This window comes from Sus scrofa, chromosome X (genome assembly GCF_054392235.1).
Source record: "Sus scrofa isolate SSC_HxYL_T2T_F1_AM1 chromosome X, Sscrofa_HxYL_maternal_Yorkshire_Landrace_v2.0, whole genome shotgun sequence".
Lineage (NCBI taxonomy): Eukaryota > Metazoa > Chordata > Mammalia > Artiodactyla > Suidae > Sus > Sus scrofa.
This window is the reverse complement of record NC_139401.1, coordinates 95,125,905-95,147,781: the sequence shown is the minus strand read 5'-3', so window position 1 is coordinate 95,147,781 and position 21,877 is coordinate 95,125,905. Positions and strand designations below refer to the sequence as shown.

General features: G+C 43.4%; 1 long non-coding RNA gene across 3 annotated transcripts; it reads left to right on the top strand.

Annotated features, from left to right (window-relative positions):
* The first annotated feature begins 62 nt into the window (after nucleotides 1–62).
* Nucleotides 63–19,523, top strand: LOC100739062 (uncharacterized). 3 transcript variants are annotated; one of them, XR_014834828.1, is made up of 4 exons: nucleotides 63–223; nucleotides 3,703–3,874; nucleotides 12,908–13,129; nucleotides 19,230–19,523. It is a non-coding gene; the product is annotated as an uncharacterized LOC100739062 (long non-coding RNA). The 3 variants fall into 3 exon arrangements; XR_014834829.1 differs by lacking the exon at nucleotides 12,908–13,129; XR_002340852.2 differs by lacking the exons at nucleotides 3,703–3,874; nucleotides 12,908–13,129.
* The last annotated feature ends 2,354 nt before the right edge of the window (nucleotides 19,524–21,877 follow it).

The following is a 21,877-nucleotide window of genomic DNA, read 5'->3' as shown; positions in this document are numbered from 1 at the left end:
AGTCTCGGGGTGCTGCGAGCGGAGGCGAAGAGGACTGTGGGAGTTCCGTCGTACGTGGCCCCAGGGGCGCCTGGGAAATATCCTGTGCGCGTCTCTATTATGATCGAGTGTAAATGAGGGCCGCCGGCAGGCTGGAAACTAGCTACTGCGGTCGCAGTTGCTCTCTGAAGCCGCAAGGTAGGGGCGATCGGCTGCCGCTGCCAGGAGAGCGGACGATGCGGAGGTTTGTAACACTGTTCTGGGCTGAAGGCGTAGGCACGGCCTGCCTGCAGCCGCGCTGGGTTAGAGAACGAAAGTGAGAGGGCGTGAGGAGTGGGGGGAACTGACAGACTGACGGACCCAGCGGCGAGAATTGATGGCGTGTGTGTCGGAAGCGGGCGGGTAACTGTAGGTGTTGAGATGTGTGACTCTTCTGCATAGTGTTTGGGGATGGAAGAGGCGGCAAGCAGATGAATGGAGGGTAAAATCAGCAGGATGAAAAAGTGTTGTCGGCTGGGCACCAGCACATGTGAATCGTACCTATACAGGATGACTCTCCTTCCCCCTCCCCCACCCCGCGTCATGTTCCCTGGCCAGGAGTTGAACCCGCGCCGCAGCAGCGACCGGAAGCGCCGCAAAGACAGCGCCGGATCCCCAGCCTGCGCCACAAGCGAACTCCCAGGATGATTTTATTAGGCCCCTGATTTCAGATTCAATTTTTAATGAGTTGACTCCCTTTAACAGATAGCAACTACTTGCTCTGTGTTGGGTACTGGACTAGAGGCTCTATGAGGAGAAAAATTAACCTTTATTCTTGATAGTTACAGCATGTCAGTTACTATATGTATTTGGAGGCAGGCAATTATAATACAAGGATATAGACATAGATGCATCTCATTTTTTAAAAACCTCCTGAGGGTGCCATTTGGAATAACCTTTGATGTAGTGATTTGACATATATTTTGAAGGTAAAATAAGCAAGGAAAACTATGTGCAGTTTTCTCTCGGCATGCTCCCTTCCTTTTTAGCTCAGGTGAAGCTACCTAGAGAACTGAGTTGGACTTAAAGCCCAAACTAGTTTATTCCCAGTGAGAGCATTTGCCCATCACAGTGGCACTTCCAGGACTCCTGATGGAAAGTCATTCTTACCCAAGAGCAAGACCTCCCCTTGCATGCATAGCCTGCAGGTTCTAGGTAGGCCTATAGTGCAGGAGTCAAGGGCTCTCTGGCTTAAGCATTTGAAACACTGCTGTGTTGGCTCTTTGGTTTTCTAGCAAACTCAGTTCATAGCAGGGACTTGTGCATTTACCTGGAATCCTAAGCAATAAAAAATTTTAAATCATCAAACCTGCTGCTTTGTTTACCAGAGAAATAGCAGTATAGAAGACAGTCTAAGTGTTTCTCAAACTTTCCTGTGCATCAGAATCAGCAGCCGGGGGAGGTGGGGGCGGGGGGAGGGGGGACTTCTTAAAACACAGATTGCTGGGTTCCACCACAGAGTTGCTGATTCAGTGGTTCTGGGGTAGACCCACAGATTTACATTTCTAACAAGTTTCCAGAAGATGCCAATACTGTTGATTCTGGACTGCACTTGGAGAACTACTGATCTAAACAGAACTGAGATTAGTAAACCAGAAAGGACATCTCTAGGGAATACTAGGCACACTCCCACAGGTTAGACAAGTCTAAATTAAGTCACAGTAGATATGAAATAACATGGATGTGTTTTTGTTGTTCATTTGTATATTTTGAATGGAGGAGCAAAGATGAATCTTCCTGAACTAAAAGTAAGGTTTGCACCAGTTTTTCTTCACTCATAGAGTTCAGCATTCCTTAAATTGTTTAAAAAACAAAGTAGTTATTTTCTTTTCAGATCCCTTTCTGAGTTATATTCAAGTAACTAGTTATTTACAGAGCTCATACCTCCACTTGTATCATCACCAAAAAAATGAGGTGTTCCTAAATTCTGGTAGTAAATTGTGTTTGAAGTTACAAAATGAAAAGGTAATTGGAACAATCAACACAGAAGGATTAGTATAAGGAGCCAGAATTGAGATGGTGTGATGAGTAGTTTTATTTTTTTTCACCCGCAATGAAACCCCTCCCTCTTCAGAAGGAATAATCAGTTTATTTACTTTAGAGCACAGAGGGAACCAAAAATCTTACTGTGTCAGAGAATAACGTGAAACCTTCCTTTTGGGATTGGCCTAAACAGCCTATATCCCCAGTTCTGCATACCCTCCAAACCCTCCCACAAGCCTGAAAAAGACCAGGACACATTTTCAGAAATGTCACTAATCAGTCTAGACACATCAGTGCTGGATTCCACATCTCCCCCCCAGGCCAGTTACAAAACAAAATGAATAAAATACCCAAACCAAAAGTGCAGACACATAAAACATACACAAAAGAGTCCAAATAACCTGGCCTAAGTTTACTGTGAATCTTTTCAGGGGTAAGCAAAATGCTAGGAAGATCAGTGCCGTAGATGTTTCAGAAATCTAAGGGTCTGTGATAGTCACATTTCAAGGAAATCAGCAGGACACTATAGGGGAGGAAAACGTTTAACCCAACCCTCTTAGGGTTCCTGGCTGGGTCTGAAAATGCAACTGACAAAGTCAGGTTAACAGGAGAGAAGTGTGCAAGTGTATTTAATGGAAGTTTTATGTGACACAAGGCCCATCATAGGGAAATGAAGACCCAAAGAAACAGCTGAGCATTTTATGCTAGGTTTGACGAAGAGTGGGAAGTCATGGAGAAATATGACAAAGAGTATGAAGGAAGTGTAGTCAACTGGGGGAGACTTTCTCTGTGTCTCTTTGTATTTGGAGATAAAGATGTTCCTTTCCTCTAGATATAGGGAGGGGACCTCACATGAGGGTTTTATGACCTGTTTCAGAGGAGAAGAGTTATGAGAGGTCAGCTGATCTTCCTGCTTCTGCCATTTACTCAAACTCTTTCAGCTTTAAAATATTCAGTACGCCGGAGTTCCCGTCGTGGCTCAGCAGTATCTAGTATCCATGAGGACTCGGGTTCAATCCCTGGCTTTGCTCAGTGGGTTAAGGATCCAATGTTGCCATAAGCTGTGGTGTAGACTATAGACGCAGCTCAGATCTGGCGTTGCTGTGGCTCTGGCCAGCAGCTACAGCTCTGATTCTATCCCTAGCTTGGGAACTTCCATATGCCATGAGTGAGCCCCTAAAAAGACAAAAAAAAAAAAAATTCAGTATGTCATGGTGCCATATTTTGGGGTAGCATGTTTTAAACCCCATCAATAGTCACACACATGACTTTTGAGTATTAATTACGTTTCACATATGGTAGGTGAGCCTCTCATTTATCCTTATGCACTGATTCCTTCCCGCCTCACCAGTCCTCATCTCTGCCTAGTTTGTACTTAGTCTTATAGACAATATAATTTTCTATGAGATGTGAAGAAATAAAAGGAAATGAAACAAACATATGTTAGTTTCAACTATGCATCCCTGAGTCCTAAGTGATTCCTAGGTAGGAATGACTCTAATTTTGTTGCTTGAACACTGAATAGCTTATGGACTCTGAGAGCAAACAGATAGATGCTAAAGAGAATTTGGGGCCATGTGTGTCAGAGCAACAAACACATGATTACTCCAGAATTCTTTAGACAGGATTGGTTCCAATTCAGATTTCCTGCTTGTTACAGCTGACTCCTTAAACAACTTTATTTTTTTTTTCCTTTTTTAGCTGCCCTGCAGCATACGGAGTTCCAGGGCCAAGAGATCAGATTGGAGCCGCAGTTGCAACAGCAGATCCTTAACCCACTGTGCCAGCCCGAGGATCAAACCTGTGTTCCAGCACCCCAGAGACTCCACCAAGCAGAACAACAGGAACATCATCCCTAAACAACTTTAAATCAGTGTGTATCTCTAACTTGAAGTGGCGTAAGGTTTCAGGTCACACAGATAACCACAAGGCTATGGATGTCATTATTTTGTTTGGAATGGTTTTTCAGAAGATCAGGGTTCTTGCATCAAGTGTAATGTAGAGAAGAGAAGGGTAACTATCATAATTAATGTATGTTATTTCTTTGCAAAATAAGATTAAACTGAAGAACTCACTAGGAAGAGGAGGCAGATATGTATTTTGTAATCTGGAGTCTGCAACTGATGAGCCAGTTGCTGGGTGTACAACTATTGCTTTTCCCACAGCAGAGGCCTAAACACCCGTATGCCTGCGTCCAGGTTGCCCTTAGGTCCTGTGACCTGTTGGTAACAGGGTAGCTATTGCTGCTGTTTATTATGATAACTTTCCTGTACTTGTTAAGGTGATGAAAAAACCCTGACAACCTAATCTTATATAAATATATATTTTTGAACTATAGGAACGTTTTAACAGCTTCTGGAGATATAAGGAATTCATATAATTGAATGTATGAATGCCAAAACTGCATGTAAAAGAGCCAAATCCAACCTCTTCTTCAAAGCTGGAGGTCAGGACATTGGAAATGGCCTTGTCTGAAATGTGTTCTCTAATTTCAAGGTGCTTCAAGGAGTTGTCAGTGCCCTCCAGCCAATAGACCACCAGGAACATAACCTGTGGTTGAACAAGTCAGGTTGATTACTCAGTGTGTCAAGGGAGAATGCCCACCATGGGGAACTTGTGGAACATTTCAGAGAGTATAAGAAAGGATTTATTATAGGATTTGGACTTGCTTTCCATGGTTTGGGGGAGGATTTAAGGAAGTAAGGCTTCACTCTGGATTGGATTCTGTTAGGAAGTAACAGACTCTACATAAGACTAATTCCATGATTGGATATCTTAATGAATTTTTTCTAGCAGGATACACTAGAAGGAGACTAGTTGGTAAAGTAGCAGCAATCACTATTAGCCAGGATAGGAGGATGTCTGATCATTTTTTGGTTTGGTCAAAGTTCATTGTTTTGTCTCTTTTCAGAAATGATTATGCAGTGGTCCTGCTTTTGTCACAGAGGGCCCCTGTCTGATGTGGAGGGTCTGTGAAATTGTTTATGTTCATCAGGAGAACACCAAGGCCTAGTAGCTGTAAGGGCCAGGCCAACTCCCATACATTGGTGGTTGCTTTTCTCCTCAGAGAGATCAGTGCCAGGTCCAGCAGCCTGTAGGAGACCAATTTCCCTTTCTGCCAGGAGCATATATAGCAGAGAAATAGATGTAAACAGGAGAGATTGGGGGCTGCATGTGGATAAAAGCATCTGGTTACCCTCTAACAGAACTTGGGAGCATCAGTGAAAAATAGAAGTCCCCGTGGTTGTTTTCCTGTTAAAAAAGCGATAGGACTATACTTGAGCAAGACAAGTGGATAGGAGAATGTAGCAGATTGTGTTTTTCAAAGATGGCCACAATAGTATCTCTCATCCCACACTCTCTTCTGTAATGTGACCTTACCATCCTTCCATTGAGAAGTAGAATTGATGTCCCCCCTGCTTTGAATCTGGGCAGACTTTGATTGTTGGAGTCATTAGAATAGGGAGAAATCAGACTCTCTGACTTCTGAGGCTAGACCATAAGAGGCAGTGCAGCTTTTGCCTTATTTGCGGGGACCTTGACCTTTAGGGTCCTGAGCTTCCACTTAAGAAGTCTAACTACCTTGAGGCTGCCATGCTTTGAGAAAGCCCAGGCCCATATCAAGGCCAACTGTAGGTCCTGTGGTCAGCAGCCCCAGTTGACATCCTACCTAATAGCCGGCATCAACCAGGAGACCTATGAATGAAGACACCTCTAGATGATTAAAGCCTGCTTTGCTGTGGCTCTGGCATAGGCCAGTGGCTATAGCTCTGATTTGACCCCTAGCCTGGGAACCTCCATATGCCGTGGGTGTGGCCCCAGAAAAGACAAAAATAAAATAAAATAAAAATAAATGTTGTGTTTATTTCTGTCGTTATTATTATTAAAATTGTTGAATGGTCTTGGCACCCTTGTTGAAAATCAGTCACCATAAAGGTCTGAGCTTATTTCTGGAATCTATCTGATCTGTATATTTATCCTCTGCCAGTACCAGTCTTAATTACTGTAGCTTTGGGATAATTTTTGAAAACGTGAACTGTGAGCCCTCTTTATTCTTTTTTTTCAAGATTGTTTTGGCTGTTTTGGGTTCTTTGCATTTCCATGTAAATTTTAGGATCATCTCATCCATTTCTGTAAGACAGCTAGGATCTTTATGGGGGTTATGCTGAATCTGTAGATTGATTTGCCGAGTATTGCCATATTAACAATATTAAGTCTTCTGATCCATGGGCATGGGATTCTTTATATTTACTTCAACCTTGTTTTGTAGTTTTCAGTATACAGGTCTTACACTTCTTTTGTTAAATTAATTCTGAAGCAATTTTTTTGCTATTATAAATGGAGTCTTTTTTTTATTAATTTCCTATTTGGAGTGTTCATTTGCTAGTGTATAGAAATGTAGTTGCTTTTTGTATGTTGACCTGTAACCTTGCTGAATTTATTATTTGTAATAGTATTTTTGTGACTCCTTAGGATTTTACATGTAAAAGATCATGCCTCCTACAAAGAGAGAGTTTCATCTCTTCCTCTCCTTCATAACCAAAGGATAAGTAGCGTTTACCCTCCTCTACATCATTGTATGAGGTTGAAGGAAAACACTATATTATTTCCAATGACACATATGAAATTTTATTCTTTTAAGCTGGCAGAAAATGGTTCACTTTTCAAGCTTCCATATGAGTCTATATTTTACACACAGGAGTAGCTCTTGCTGGCTAAGTCATTCAGTCTGTAAGTTAGAATAGAAGTTCTAGTACTATTATTGGAATTGTGTAATCAGTGGGCCTTCAAAGATATTGGTTCCAAATGTTAAGTACAACCACCAACTGACCTCATGATTATGGGCCAAGTACAGAATATCTCAGTCTCTTGTTTCATAAAAATTCATGTGAATTTGCTGTATGGCTTTTTCAGTGTGTTCCAGCCCTACAGAACTCCCCCATTGGAATCTCGATCCTCCTCCTCCTATTGGTTCTGCTTATTCCCTCTGTACAGTCTTCTTTGAGAAGTATTCCTGTCCATTCACACATACCCCAATCTTTTCTAACACTCAAGGCCCCAAATCAGTGCCACTTGTTTGGAAACCTAGATCTGTTGTCCTCTTCATCGCTCTTCCCTGTTTCTCTTTTCTGTCACCTTCACTTTTACATTATAGTTACCTGGGCATCTGCTTGGCCTTCTTACTAGTCTGTGAGCCCCTGGAAAACAGTCCATATAAGAATGATGGGTGGGGTTCCCCACAGCTCCAAGATGAGTGTTTTATTCATCTTCAGGATCCATAGAGAGGACCCCTGAGCCTTTCCAACATAGATACTCTTTATTTTTTTCTCCCTTCATTGTCCTGGCTAAAACCACCAACACAGTGTTGAATAGAGGTGGCAAGAATGGAAATTCTTGTCTTGTTTCTGGTCTTATGACGTGTGTGAATTCCTTTATTACTTTGAGTTTATCTTTCTTGGAATTTGTTGAGCTTCCTGGATTTATAGATTAATGTTTTCATCAAATTTGGAGAATTTCAGGCATGTTTTCTTCAAATATACTTTCTGTCCCTTCCTTCTCCTTTCCTTCTGGGGCCCATTATGGGTACATTGGTGTGCTCAATGGTCTCCCATAGATATCTGAAGCTCTGCATTTTTCTTCATTCTTTTTTTTTTTTTTTTCTGTTCCTTAGTCTGGCCAGTCTCAATTGACCTGTCTTCAATTTTGATGATTCTTTCTTTTTTTTTTTTTTTTTGTCTTTTTTTTGCTATTTCTTGGGCCGCTCCCTCAGCATATGGAGGTTCCCAGGCTAGGTGTCGAATCGGAGCTGTAGCCACCAGCTTACGCCAGAGCCACAGCAACGCGGGATCCGAGCCGCGTCTGCAACCTACACCACAGCTCACGGCAACGCCAGATTGTTAACCCACTGAGCAAGGCCAGGGACCGAACCCACAACCTCATGGTTCCTAGTCGGAACCTCATGGTTCCTAGTCGGAACCTCATGGTTCCTAGTCGGAACCTCATGGTTCCTAGTCGGAACCTCATGGTTCCTAGTCGGAACCTCATGGTTCCTAGTCGGAACCTCATGGTTCCTAGTCGGAACCTCATGGTTCCTAGTCGGAACCTCATGGTTCCTAGTCGGAACCTCATGGTTCCTAGTCGGAACCTCATGGTTCCTAGTCGGAACCTCATGGTTCCTAGTCGGAACCTCATGGTTCCTAGTCGGAACCTCATGGTTCCTAGTCGGAACCTCATGGTTCCTAGTCGGAACCTCATGGTTCCTAGTCGGAACCTCATGGTTCCTAGTCGGAACCTCATGGTTCCTAGTCGGAACCTCATGGTTCCTAGTCGGAACCTCATGGTTCCTAGTCGGAACCTCATGGTTCCTAGTCGGAACCTCATGGTTCCTAGTCGGAACCTCATGGTTCCTAGTCGGAACCTCATGGTTCCTAGTCGGATTCGTTAACCACTGCGCCACGATGGGAACTCCCTGATGATTCTTTCTTCTGCCAGTTCATATTTGCTGTTGAGCCCCTCCAGTAAATATTTCATTTTATTTATTATACTTTTCAAGTCCAGAATTTCTTTTTGACTCTTCTTAATAACTTCTCTTTATCTATATTCTCTATATGGTGAAGCATCTTTATCATACTATGTCTTTCCACATGGTTTGCTTTAATGAGTTCTTTGACATATTTATATATAGGTTATTTGAAACCTTTGTCTAGTAAGTCTGATGTCTCATCTTCCTCAGGGACAGTTTCTATTGACTGTTTTTTTTTTTTCCCTTCCTGTATTTAGGCCATACTTTGTTCCTTTTTTTCTTTTTTTTTTCTTTTTTTCTTTTTTTTTCCTGGCCGCACCTGCAGCATGTGGAAGTTCCTCGGCCAGGAATTGGACCCATGCTGCAGTTGCAGTCTGCACCACAGCTGTGACAAAACCAGATCCTTAACCCACTGCACCACAAGGGAACTCCCCCCTTCCTTTCCTTTCTTTGGCATGTCTCATAATTTTTTTTGTTTAAAAGTGGACATTTTAAATAATGTGGCAACTCACATTAACATGGCTGGGGTTTGTTGTTGTTGCTGTTTTTATTGTTGCTATTTATTCAGTGTCTTTCTTGGACTAATTTTGTAAAATCTGTATTTCCTGTTGTGTGCAGCCACTGAGGTCTTGCCCAATGTCATCACTAAGCTTGTAGCTTAGCTGTCAGCTAATAATTGGTCAGATGTTTCCTAAAATGTCTTGAATCAGTAACCCTCCTACCTTTTGCAGAAGTGCTCTGTGTGTATTGTGGTATGCTGTCAGTGCTCTGGTAGGCAGTGCTCGATTCTGCCTTAGTCTTCACTTCCTGTTTTTATAGACTCTCAAGGTTAGCCAGAGGTGAGAGATGAGAACCTTCTAATTTCTTTCCTGGGCATGTGCACAGCCCTGCACATGTGTTTACTTTAAGATCCTCAGAAATATATCAGAGCTATTCAGAGATCTTTTTGGACATCTGATTCCCAGGATCTTGCTTTTAAGTTTTTTGGTCAGTCTCGTCTTTTTTCCCCAACAGATGGCCTAGGCAGCTGTGATGTTAAACAATTGCCACTGACTGTATTTGGCAAATGCCCTGTAGATAGGGCTTTTCCCACTATCGCACGTCCTGCTGAGTCATAGCAAATAACTATAAGCCATGTGAAGTAGGCTTTTTCAGGGACCTGACAGGTCGCATAGTGATAGTGCTCAGAGGATGGAGTTTTTGAGGAACTCCAGGCTGTTCTATCCCTGTTAGTCATGGTGATGGTTAGGCAGCTGGCTTTCATGGCATTTTACCATGAGTGTGAGGCTGCTGGTTTTCAAGGCTCCCACTGATCAGGAGGGAGGGTGATTCAAATAGGGCAAGTTAAAAGGCCCCAAAGATCAGGGTTCTTAGCAAGATTCAGCCATTTTCTTTCTTTCTTTTTTTTTTTTTTTTTTTTTTTTAGGGCTGCATGTGTAGCATATGGAAGTTCCCAGGCCAGGAGTTGAATCGGAGCTGCAGCTGCTGGCCTATGCCACAGACACCTGAAAACCTGGAGGTATATTTGAGCCAAACTTATCCAAATCCCCTTTACAGTTCAGTGTATCCCACAGAAATTTTATTGGGCTTGGACCTTTCCTTTAGAAGGAATTTGGGAGAGAATGATATTACAAAGTGGGAGATGGGGGGAGATCCCACTGTCAAACAGTAGGTTAAGAATCCAACTGCAGTGGCTTGGGTCACTGTGGGAGAGTGGGTTCAGTCGCCAGCCAGGTGCAGTGGGTTAAAGGATCTGGTGTTGCTGCAGCTGTGGCTCAGATTCAGTCCCTGGCCTGGGAACTTCCATATGCCATGAGTGGGGCCATAAAAATAAAAAAGAAGGAAGTTCTGTTGTGGCTTTGTGATAATGAACCAGCGGCAACAGCTCCGATTCAACCCCTAGCCTTGGAACTTACATATGCTGTGGGTGCAGCCCTAAAAAGAACAAAAAATATTAAAAAAAAAAAGAGGGAGGCAGTATATCATAGTGGTCAAGAACTCAGATTCTGATGTCAGGCTACTTAAGTTCAAATCCTTTCTTTCTGTTTATGTGCTTATTAGTTGTATAATCCTGGGCAATTTAACCTCTCTGGCCCTATTATCTTTATCCATGAAATGGGAATACCTTCCTGCATCACAGGTTTGGTGTGAAGATTAAATGGGATCAATAGTGTAAAGTACAATGCCTTGCACAGAGTAAGTGCTTACCAAAAGTCAGCCATGTATTTTTTCTTTCAGTTTTGAGATATAGTTGACATCCAGCACTGTATAAGTTTAAGGTATACAGTATAATGATTTGATTTACATATATCATGAATAAGTTTATAAACAATAAGTTTAATGAACATCCATCATCTCATATAGATACAGAATTAAAGAAACAGAAAAAAATGTTTTATTGTGATGAGAACACTTAGGATTTAGTCTCTTGACAACTTTCATATGTAATATGAGGCAGTGTTAATTATATTTATCATGTTGTACTTTACATCCCTAAGGCAGCCATATTTTTATGAGTCCAGCCAGGAATCCAGGTACTAAATGCACAAAGCTGGAAACCAGGTAGGTATGGTCATAATTGAAATTGTTTATGAATGCTTCCTTCAATTGCTTTGTTTGTTTCTGTACAGTTCACCTTTAGAATTTGGTAGCATCTTCTTGAAAAGACCAGCATGTTTCCATCATGTTAGGAAGAATTGTATGAAGTGGTTTTTGTTTATGTTTGAGTTAGAACATTAAATGGAGAATGCTCACTTTGGGGGTAGAGGATGCAGGGCTGCAACAGAGGCAGAGATTCCACAGTGAGAAACCCCAGGACCTAGATGAGATTCATAGGGATGGAGTCAAGTTCTTGATTAGTTTAACCTCCTATGAGGAGAATCTCCTACCTGAGCTTTTCTCTCCTTGGGTTTCGGAGGTCCAAGGTTTTTATTTATTCAATCCTCATACAGGCATTGGGTGAGGGGAGCAGTAGTACTTTTTTTAAACTAGGGCATGGGCTCTGGAGCCAGGTCGGGCTTAAATTTGAGCCCTAACATTTCCTAGCTCTGTGACCTTGGGCAATTTACCTAACCTGCAGGATCATAGTATCTGTCTCACAGGATTATTATCAAAGTTAAGTGACCTAATACATGTATGTATAAAGGACTTAAACAAGTTCCTGGCATACATTAAATGCTCAACAAAGATTAACTACTTTTAAAAAAACATTTGTTTTTAATTTTTATTCTTTTGAGGTGTAGTTGATTTATAATACTATGTACATTTTCAGGTGTAGAAGATGATAGTGATTCACAATTTTTAAAAGTTATACCACATTTATAGTTACTATAAAATATTGCTATATTCCTCTTGCTGTAAAACATATCCTGTAGTCTATTTATTTAGCTTATTTATTTTATACATAGCAGTTTGGACCTCTTTATCTCTTGCCCCTATTTTGCTCCTCCTCCCTTCCCTCTCACCACTGGTAACCACTAGTTTGTTCCCTATGTCTTTGAGACTTAAAAAAGAATGAAATTTTGCCATTTGTAACAACATGGATGCACGTGGAGGGTATTATGCTAGGTGAAAGTCAAACAGAGAAAGACAAATACTATATAATATCACATATATGTGCAACTAAAAAATAAAACAGGAGTTCCCATAGTGGCTCGGTGGTTAACGAACTCAACTAGCATTCATGAGGATGTGGGTTCTATCCCTGGGCTTGCTCAGTGGGTTAAGGATCTGGTGTTGCCATGAGCTGTGGTATACATTGCAGATGCGGCTCAGATCCTGTGTTGCTATGGCTGTGATGTAGGCCAGCAGCTGCAGCTCCAATTCAACCCCTAGCCTGGGAACCTCCATATGCCACAAGTGCAACCCTAAAAAAATGACAAAAAGACAAAAAAAGTAATAATAATAAAATAAAAAATAAAACAAACTGGTGGATATAATATAACTACTTTTATAGTGGGGGAAAGTGATTATTTTAATTCTCTGTTTACATGTTTAACTCTGTTTATATGCTCAATTAGTTTTGTTCACCATTGTGTCTCCCATGCCTAAATAAGTTGGTTAGATGAATAAATGCTCACCCATCCTAATACAGTGAGAGGTGCTTGAGTACAAAGTACTTTGTTGGACACGAGGGATATGATATGTTATGCTTAACTTTGAGCGGTTCAGGAAATATTTGGTTGAAGGGGCTTTCCCTTCCAGAATTTTCAGTATAGTCAGAACTATGAGAGCTACCTGCGTCCGAGAACTCGGTAAAGCGATGCTAGAGAGCCACCAGGTGGCAGTACCACACAGGGACTCAAGCAGCAGAGGAAAAGATGAGCTCTTTCCAGCCAAGGGATCATGTTCTGGTCTGGAGCAGTTTTTCTCTCCTCTCCACAGAAATTCAAGCTGTGATTTCTTCCTCTTTGTTCTGCTGATCTTGGAGCACTACCCTACTCAAGGCTACTTGGGAGCCACTTGGTGCTCTAGCTGCTCTGTCTTTACAAGTCAGAAGAGAGAAACAATATTGAGAATGTTTCCAGTTCTTCAGATATTGGACTTCTGGGAGTTCCTGTCGTGGCTCAGCAGAAACAAATCTGAGTAGCATCCATGAGGACGCAGGTTCGATCCCTGGCCTTGCTCAGTGGGTTAAGGATCCGGCATTGCCGTGAGCTGTAGTGTAGGTTGCAGACGCGGCTCAGATCCTGTGTTGCTGTGGCTGTGGTGTAGGCCGGCGGCTACAGCTCCAATTAGAACCCTAGCCTGGGAACCTCCATATGCTGCAGGTGCAGCCCTAAAAAGACAAAAAACAAAACAAAGCAAAACAAACAAACAAACAGATATTGGGCTTCTAACTCCCATACCACTGACCTGTCTCTCCTGTTGTGCCCTGGATAGAATTAAAAGGATGAGAGGGAAGCAAAACTAACATTTTTTGACACAGCAGGCACAATATCAGAAGTTTTATATAATCACATCATTGAATTGTCCCAGAACCATGAGAGATTTTGTCATTTTTATCCATTATCTTGCTTTAGCAATTATTAACATACTCACAGCCAGTCTTGTTTCAGCTAGAACCCCTACCTAACACCACTAGATTATGTTATGGTAAATCCCAGATAATTTTTAATTGCATAATTCAATTTTTAAATACTTCCTCACATACCTGTAGAAGATGACTTTTAAACACACCACAGTACCATTATAACACTTTAAAAACCCCAAGCAGGAGTTCCCGTCGTGGCGCAGTGGTTAACGAATCCGACTAGGAACCATGAGGTTGCGGGTTCGGTCCCTGCCCTTGCTCAGTGGGTTAACGATCCGGCGTTGCCGTGAGCTGTGGTGTAGGTTGCAGACGCGGCTCGGATCCTGCGTTGCTGTGCCTCTGGTGTAGGCCGGTGGCTACAGCTCCGATTCAACCCCTAGCCTGGGAACCTCCATATGCCGCGGGAGCCGCCCAAGAAATAGCAACAACAACAACAAAAAAAGACCAAAAGACAAAAAAAAAAAAAAAAAAAAAAAAAAACCCCAAGCAATAATACTATAACATTATCAAATATATACCTGGTGTTCAAATTTTCCTTATTATCTCATTTTAAAAATTGCGTTTGGTTAATTCAAATCAGGATTGGAAGAAAGTTCATAGATTTAATTCATTTGATACATGAGCTATGAGCCATTTTACATAGAAACTGAGGGTCAGAGAAGATCATCTGTTCAGTACTTAAAAACAGTTTTCTGGAGTTGCTGTCGTAGCTCAGTGGAAACAAATCTGACTAGCATCCATGAGGACGTAGGTTCAATCCCTGGCCTCGCTCAGTGGGTTAAGGATCCGGCATTGCTATGAGTTGTGGTGTAAGTTGCAGACGCAGCTCAGATGCTGTGTTGCTGTGGCTCTGGCATAGGCTGGCGGCTACAGCTGTGATTACACCCCTAGCCTGGGAACCGCCATGTGCCGTGGGTGTGGCCCCCAAAAAAATTCTATTGAATTAGACCTGGTACCAAATGTCAGGGATAGAAAGATTAGGAAGACCTAGGTCTCTGCTTCAAGGAACTCAATCTTATGCTCCTGTAATGCTCTGTGAATATATCTATCATAGGACTTAATAGATTATGTCATTAGTATGTGGTTATATATCTGTCTTCCCAGATAGGTGGCAAATTCCTTAAAAGGTAGGGGCCAGTTCATGGTTAACATTATATTCCTAATACTTAGCATAGTTCCTGGTACAGAGTAAGTATTTTTTTTTTTTGTCTTTTTTAAAAATCTTTTTTTTTTTAGGGCTGCACCCACAGCATATGGAGATTCCCAGGCTAGGGATCTAATCGGAGCTGTAGCCGCCAGCCTACGCCAGAGACACAGCAATACAGGATCCGGGCCATGTCTGAGACCTACACCACAGCTCACAGCAACACTGGATCCCAACCTACTAAGCAAGGCCAGGGATTGAACCTGCAACCTCATGGTTCCTAGTCGGATTCATTTCCACTGTGCCACAATGAGAACTCCTAGATTAGGTATTTAACAACTATGGGGAAGGGAATAATTTTTTTTGTCTTTTTTTAGTGCTGTACCCGTGGCATATGGAGGTTCCCAGGCTATGGGTCCAATCAGAGCTACAGCTGCTGGCCAACACCACAGCCACAGCAATGCCAGATCCAAACTGCGTCTGTGACCTACACCACAGCTCAGGGGAATGAAGGATCCTTAACCCACTGAGTAAGGCCAGGGATTGAACCTACAACCTCATGGTTCCTAGTTGGATTCGTTAACCACTGAGCCATGATGGGAACTCCCAGGAAAGGAAAAATTTTGTCTGACCAGGCAGTGGGAACCAGTGAAGTGTTTCAAGCCAGGCTGGGCAGTGACATGATTATCATTGTAGGTAGGTGATGCATGTCATCATTTGGATGGGAGGCATGGCAGACTGGAAGGAGAGAAGAGACTATTGCTGAATTCAAGCCAGAGAGGATGAGAGCCGGACAATAGCAGCGAGTATGAAGAGGAGGAAACAGACTGAAGAGTTAACTGAGGATATGAATTCGGCAGTATTTGGTAGAGAATGAAAAGTTCCAGGTTTCTGGCTTGGGTAGTGGTGGTACCACCAATAAATTAAAGAGAGAAGCGAGTTTGGGGTGGGAAATTCGTTTGTTTTGGACCTGCTAAGGTGTGTCTGTATGATCTTCAGGAGGCACTATCCATGAGGATGTGTGAGACCAGAGCCCAGGCAGGAGGTCAGGAGTGAAGATCAGGGGATCACAGCATGTAGGTAGAGCTTGAAAGCCTGGCGGTGGATGCCATCACTCAGGACAGGACCTGCAGTGAAACAGGGAGTGGACTAAGTGACACTTACCAAGGGAGTAGAGAATGAGAAGCCCGTGAGAAAGATGAAAAAGGAATAGCTGCAGAGACTGGAAGAAAATTGGGGAATATGGTGCCCAGAGAGGATAAGTGTTCAGGAGGCAGTGTGTGGGAGTAGTTGACATGCTTGAGGCAGGTAGGGAGGTGGTGGTGGTGGAGAGCTCAGTATTGAGGCTTCGGTGTTGTCAGTGGTGGAGGAGTGGCAGCAAGTGAGCCTAAAAAGGCCAGTTGGGCCCTCGTTCGAAAGGACTTTTGTCACTTGCCTATGGAGTTAAGATTTCATTATATAGATAATGGGGAGTCATCAAGGGGTTTCAGAAAGGACTGACTTGGTCAAATCGGGATGTTCTAGAAAGATCAGACTGAGGCATCGAGGAGGATGCTATGGAGATAACAGCACTGGACGCAGGGCTTCTTGGGGTGGAACATAGTGGCACTTGGGCTGTGGCTGTATGGACTGTCTTCCAGAATCTTTAGTAGGTGAAACTGGCAGGCATTGAAAACGGTAGCTGGAGTTCTCATTGTGGCTAAACGGTAATGAACCCAACTAGTATCCATGAGGATGATGAGACCAGAGACGTGAATACCAATAGGAATCTATAGCTCATCCTGCATGCTGACTGCAGTCTCGTCTTCAGACAAGCTTCCTCCCTGTAGTTGTAAAAGGGCCACCAGCAGTTCCCATCCACACATCTTTAAATGGTGCCACAAAAGTGGGACACAATATTTTCCCCCATTTGGAGTTACCATCATGGCTCAGTGGTTAATGAACCCGAGTAGCATCCATGAGGACCCGGGTTCAATCCCCAGCATCACTCAGTGGGTTAAGGATCTGGCATTTCCATGAGCTATGGTGTAGGTCACAGACGCAGCTTGGATCCTGCATTGCTGGGGCTCTGGAGTAGGAAGGCGGCTACAGCTCCGATTGGACCCCTAGCCTGGGAACCTCCATATGCTGTGGGTGCAGCCCTAAAAAGACACAAAAAAAAAATTTCCCCCCATTTAAGTTGTTTTTTTTAAAAAATTAAAAGAAAGATTCTGACTGTTGTGATCTGGATCAGATGTTCATATATAAGCCAATCAAATGAATGGTGACTAGGGAGATGAGAGGGTACTAGGAAGTCCCCACTAGAACTGCATGGCTGGACAAGAGAGGAGTAGCACTCCTAAGAAACAGGGTTTTCTTTTCAAGGAAAGGGAAAGACTCTGGATAAACAAATAAAAATCTAACAGGGTTCTTGTATTCTCTGCCTCCACTGGTGGTACTACATCTTTACCTGGATGGAATGCAACTGGTCACTATTCATTATGAGCATATTTTCCTTTATATCCTTGGGCATAGGTATAATAGCTGCTTAAAAACACCTATCTGCTAATTCCAACATCTAGGTCAACTTGGGGGTCAGTCTTAATTGATTACCTATTTTCTTCATTATGGGTCACATTTTTCTGTTTCCAATATGTCCAATCATTTGGATTTGTCAGAGGACATGTTGTAGAGACTCTGGATTTCACTGTGTCCCTCTGAAGGGTATTGATTTTTTTTTGTTTTAGATGGTAGTTAACTTGACAGAACTCAAATTTCATATTTAGTTTCCCCTGCAATAAGCAGCAGCTAAAATTTCTATTCAGTTCTTTTAGCTTTATCTGAGCTATTTTGAGACTGCCCTGTACATGCACAGTTTAGAAGTTGGACAGAGATTTAGGCAGAGTTACTACACATAATTTAGGGCTCAACCCGTCAAGATCCCTCCATTCCAGTATTTTACCTCCAGAGGCTCCAGATACTAAAACCTTTTATCCTTTGGTAAAGACTCAGTTTTACTCACCTAACAGTCACTAATTGGAGCCTGCTCTGTGACCAAAAGCCTGAAAAATTGGGAATCTCACCTAAATCTAATCCTATCCTTTAGGTATAGATTCTCTTCCAGTTTCTTCTTTCTTCAGGTTGTTTGTCAATACTTTCAGGTAATTGTATTTTAGTATTTTGTCCAGAGTATATCTGAAGGAAAGGTGGGCTCTATAGAAGCTACCTGGTAATTTACTGGAAGCCAGAACCTACTGTGTAACCTGTTGTCAATGTAGCAAGAATGTTCTAGTGGGGTAGTAAGAAATTATACCCAAATTATATCTGGATGTTAGCTGTCAGTAATGTGGCTTTAAAAAGGCAGTTTTTATAACCAGATAAGCTAAGCATGATAAAGTTTCAGGGTGACAGGTTTTCAGGTATTAGAAGCTTGATAAGCCCCCACTTAGGCTCTGCCATAAACTGAAATAACTTCACTCTGGACAGGCAGAGTCCTACTGCCACCAATTTGAGTGCCTCTTCCGATGAGATTCACTCTTTAAATATCCCCTATCCTAATATCTCCTGGTCACCTCTGCTCTTAAAAGTATTATCTGAGGTTATGGTAGTAAATATAACTTCTATACAATTTGTAGATCAGAATGAGAAGCCAAGACACCCCCCAGCCCCATCTCCTGCCAAACCTAGCATCTGGGATGGAGAAGAGTGGATAAATTGAAAAGCTTTTTAGCCAATTGAATGGTCAGGGATTGTTGATAAAGTATATAAGGGGGAATTAGAGAGATGGGAGAGCTAAGGGTGACTTCCAGGTTTCTGCCTTGGGCGTCTCACAGGATTGTCAGTATAAAATCGAGAATATAAGAATGAGTGAGTTTAAGGGGGAAGATGAATTCAGCTTTGGCCATGTTTGAGGTACCTGTCGGAGTACATAAGAGTCTGGAGGACTGGAGAGAGATCTGGGATGAAGATGTGTGTTGGGGAATCATCAGTCACTCAGTGATAGATGAGGCCTTAGGCCTAGATGATATAACCAGATAGCATGTGCTGGGTGAGAAGAGAACTGATAACAAAGCCCAGCATTTAAGAGGAGAGCGTAAGAAATGAGTCACTTTAGGAGACTGAGAAACAGCCAGAATCATTAAAAGCATACAGGAAAGTTGGTATACAAGAGCCAGGGAAGGAAAATTTCATGAAGTTAGTGGTCCAGTTAGTATGTCAAGTTCAGCAGAAAAATCAATCTAAGCAAGTACCAAAAAGCATGCATTGGATTTAACAACTAAGAGGTCTTTACCTTAGAGATTGTGATTTCAGTGGGATGGCAAGGAGTGTTGCCAGACTGTAGTTTGAGGAGTGCACAGGGGTGGTAGACTCTTAACATGTATTTCCTGTTAACCATTCCTCTCAGTAATCATACCCCTGTACTGTGCCCTAGTCTTGAATCTGGTGGGCTCTGTAAATAAGTTTAACTGATAGAATGCAGGGAGGTGATGCTGCTTAACTTACAAGGGTACGTCATAAGAAGCCTTGTGGTTTTTGCCTTGGTCTTTTAGATCCCTGAGCAATCATCTAAGAAGTCTGATCACCTGAATAGACCACATGGAGAGACTGTGGGAGCACATGAAGAGAGGTGGGCAGGGGGAACCCAGCTGCATCCAACAATCCAGAAATCCCTAACAAGATGCTAGACATGAAGGAAACCATCTTGGATCCACCAGATCAACCTAGCCACCAGCTGGATACCACTGAGAGATGCCAGTGGAGCAGAATTGTCCAATAAGCCTTGCCCAAATTTCTCACCCACACAATTATGAGTATAATAAAATGATTATTGTTTTCAGCCCCAAGTTTTGCAGTGGCTTATTACATAGCTGTGTGTAACAGGAACATTGGGCATTCAAGGGATAGAGATTGTAAATGCATGTTGTACTTGAATAAGCTTGGGAAGGGAGAGATCAGATGGCAGCTGGAAGGTCTCATAAAATTGTTGGAGGATATTTTTAAAGATGGCAGAGACTTGAACATGTTCACATGCTGGTGGGAAGGAGCTAGAAGAAAGAAGGTTGAAGATACAGAAGAGAGGGGAGGTGGCTGATGGATGGGGTTTCTGAGAAGGAAAGGGATGAGCTCCAGAGCTCCAGTTAAGAAGCTGATCTTGGATTCAGGGAGGCAAGATGGCGGAAGAGTAGGGGGACATGCTCGCCTGCTCCCACAAACACAACAACAAAAAAACCCCGCATCTACAGGTTAAACGACTCACACAGAACATCAATCAATCGCTGGCAGAACCTAAACGCCAATAACAGCAAGAATCTTGTGACATAACTGGGTAAAACAAGAGAAAAGAGAGTGAGAGAAGGTGAATCCAAACTGGATGGGCGCCCCCGAAAGGGAACTGTGGAGGAGAAAGAGATCCCACACCCTGGAAAGTCACCTACTCATCGGAAAGATCAACCAAATCAGCGAATCTCCACATGCAGAGAAGAGCGCAGCAGTTAAGTCAGAGTACTGAAAAGCAGAGCGAGAACCAAACAGATCATCTGAACTACTGGCACAGTCACCAAAAATTGAGTCACTTGGGTGGGGGCTGGGCACCAAGACCTCGGCTCTGGAGGTTAGTACCCCGGGAACAGGACGGGGCTGGGGTGGGCAGAGTGGAGACTGCTTGGGGGGGGGGGGTCCTAGGAACTGGTCTGTCAGGTTTGACAGGGCAGTCTTTGGGGGGAGGGGTCTAAAAACTGGTCTGTCAGGTTTGACAGGGCAGAGACTGCCTGGGAAACTAGAAAGCAGAGTGTTGCGGGAGGAGGGAGCAATACGCTAAGGGCTGGGAAATGGAAAGCCACATCAGAGGGGACCTGGGAGAAGAGCTGGATTTGCAGGAGAGACAAGGTGCCAGTGTTGGGGAGGGGAGAGAAGAAGGGGTGGGCCCCCATAGAATACTCCCCACACCACAGCGAGCTCACTGGCCTGCCAGCTATCAGAAAGCTATGCTTCCCAGTACATCTCCCCTCCCCCTACCCCGCACAAATGCGCTGGACCTGGGGCTGCCTGCCATCCCAGAGGGCTGGCCTCAATAATTGCCGGAAGCCTACCACCCCAGGGGCTTTCCCTGCCCTGGCCTGCTTGCCCTCTGGAGGGGCTACACCCCGCGGAGCAGCACCAAACACCGCCAGCCCCCAGGAAAAGGCCTGCAGCCTAGAAAAGCTAGAACAAGCTTGGCCGCGTTGTGAAAAATCTGCCTACATTCTCAGGCAGTCCTTCCGAGTCGGGCTGCCCTGGGGAAGAGCCTCTTGGGTTCTCAGCAGCCCAGCTAGCTGCTATAGCCCTTGGGGGCTGCTGCACTCCCAAGGAACAGCTGCCCAGTACCACCAGCCCCCTGAAAGAGCCCCACAGCCCAAAAACACCAGAGCAAGCTCTGCCTGGTTGAGTGAAATCTGCTTCCATCGTGGTGTGGAACTCCCAGTCCTGTCTGCCTTCAGGAAGTCCTCCTTGCTTCAGAGAGACCCTGTCAGCCCCACCCACCCTCTGGAAAAGCCACGCTGCCTCAAAGAAGACTGACCAACAATGCCAGCCCTCAGGAAACATTCCACAGCAGTGACAAGGCAAATACTGCCCAGCCACGGCGAGTACAACTCCACCAGGAAAAAGAAAGCAACAAGCAAGGTGAAGAAGCTGAGAAACCATCCCCAGTTAAACCAACAGGAGAACTCACCTAAAGCAGTCAAAAATGAAACAGACCTCTGCAGCCTGACAGACCTGGAGTTCAAAAGAGAAATAGTGAAAATACTGAAGGAATTAAGAGACGATATGAACAGTAATGCCGACACCCTCAAAAAGGAACTAGAAAATATAAGGAGGAGCCAAGAAAAAGTAGAACATTCATTTGCAGAGATACAAACTGAACTAAGGGCAGTAAAAACCAGAATGAATAATGCAGAAGAACGAATTAGTGATGTGGAAGATAGAATAATGGAAATCACCTAATCAGGTCAGCAGACAGAAAACCAAATGAAAAAACATGAAAGCAATATAAGAGACCTATGGGATAATATAAAGCGGGCCAATCTACGCATAATAGGAATTCCAGGAGTAGAAAAAGATAAGGGGATGGAAAATATATTTGAAGTAAATTATCGCTGGAAACTTTGCAAATCTAAAGGATACTGAGTTCAAGATACAGGAAGCACAGAGGGCCCCAAAA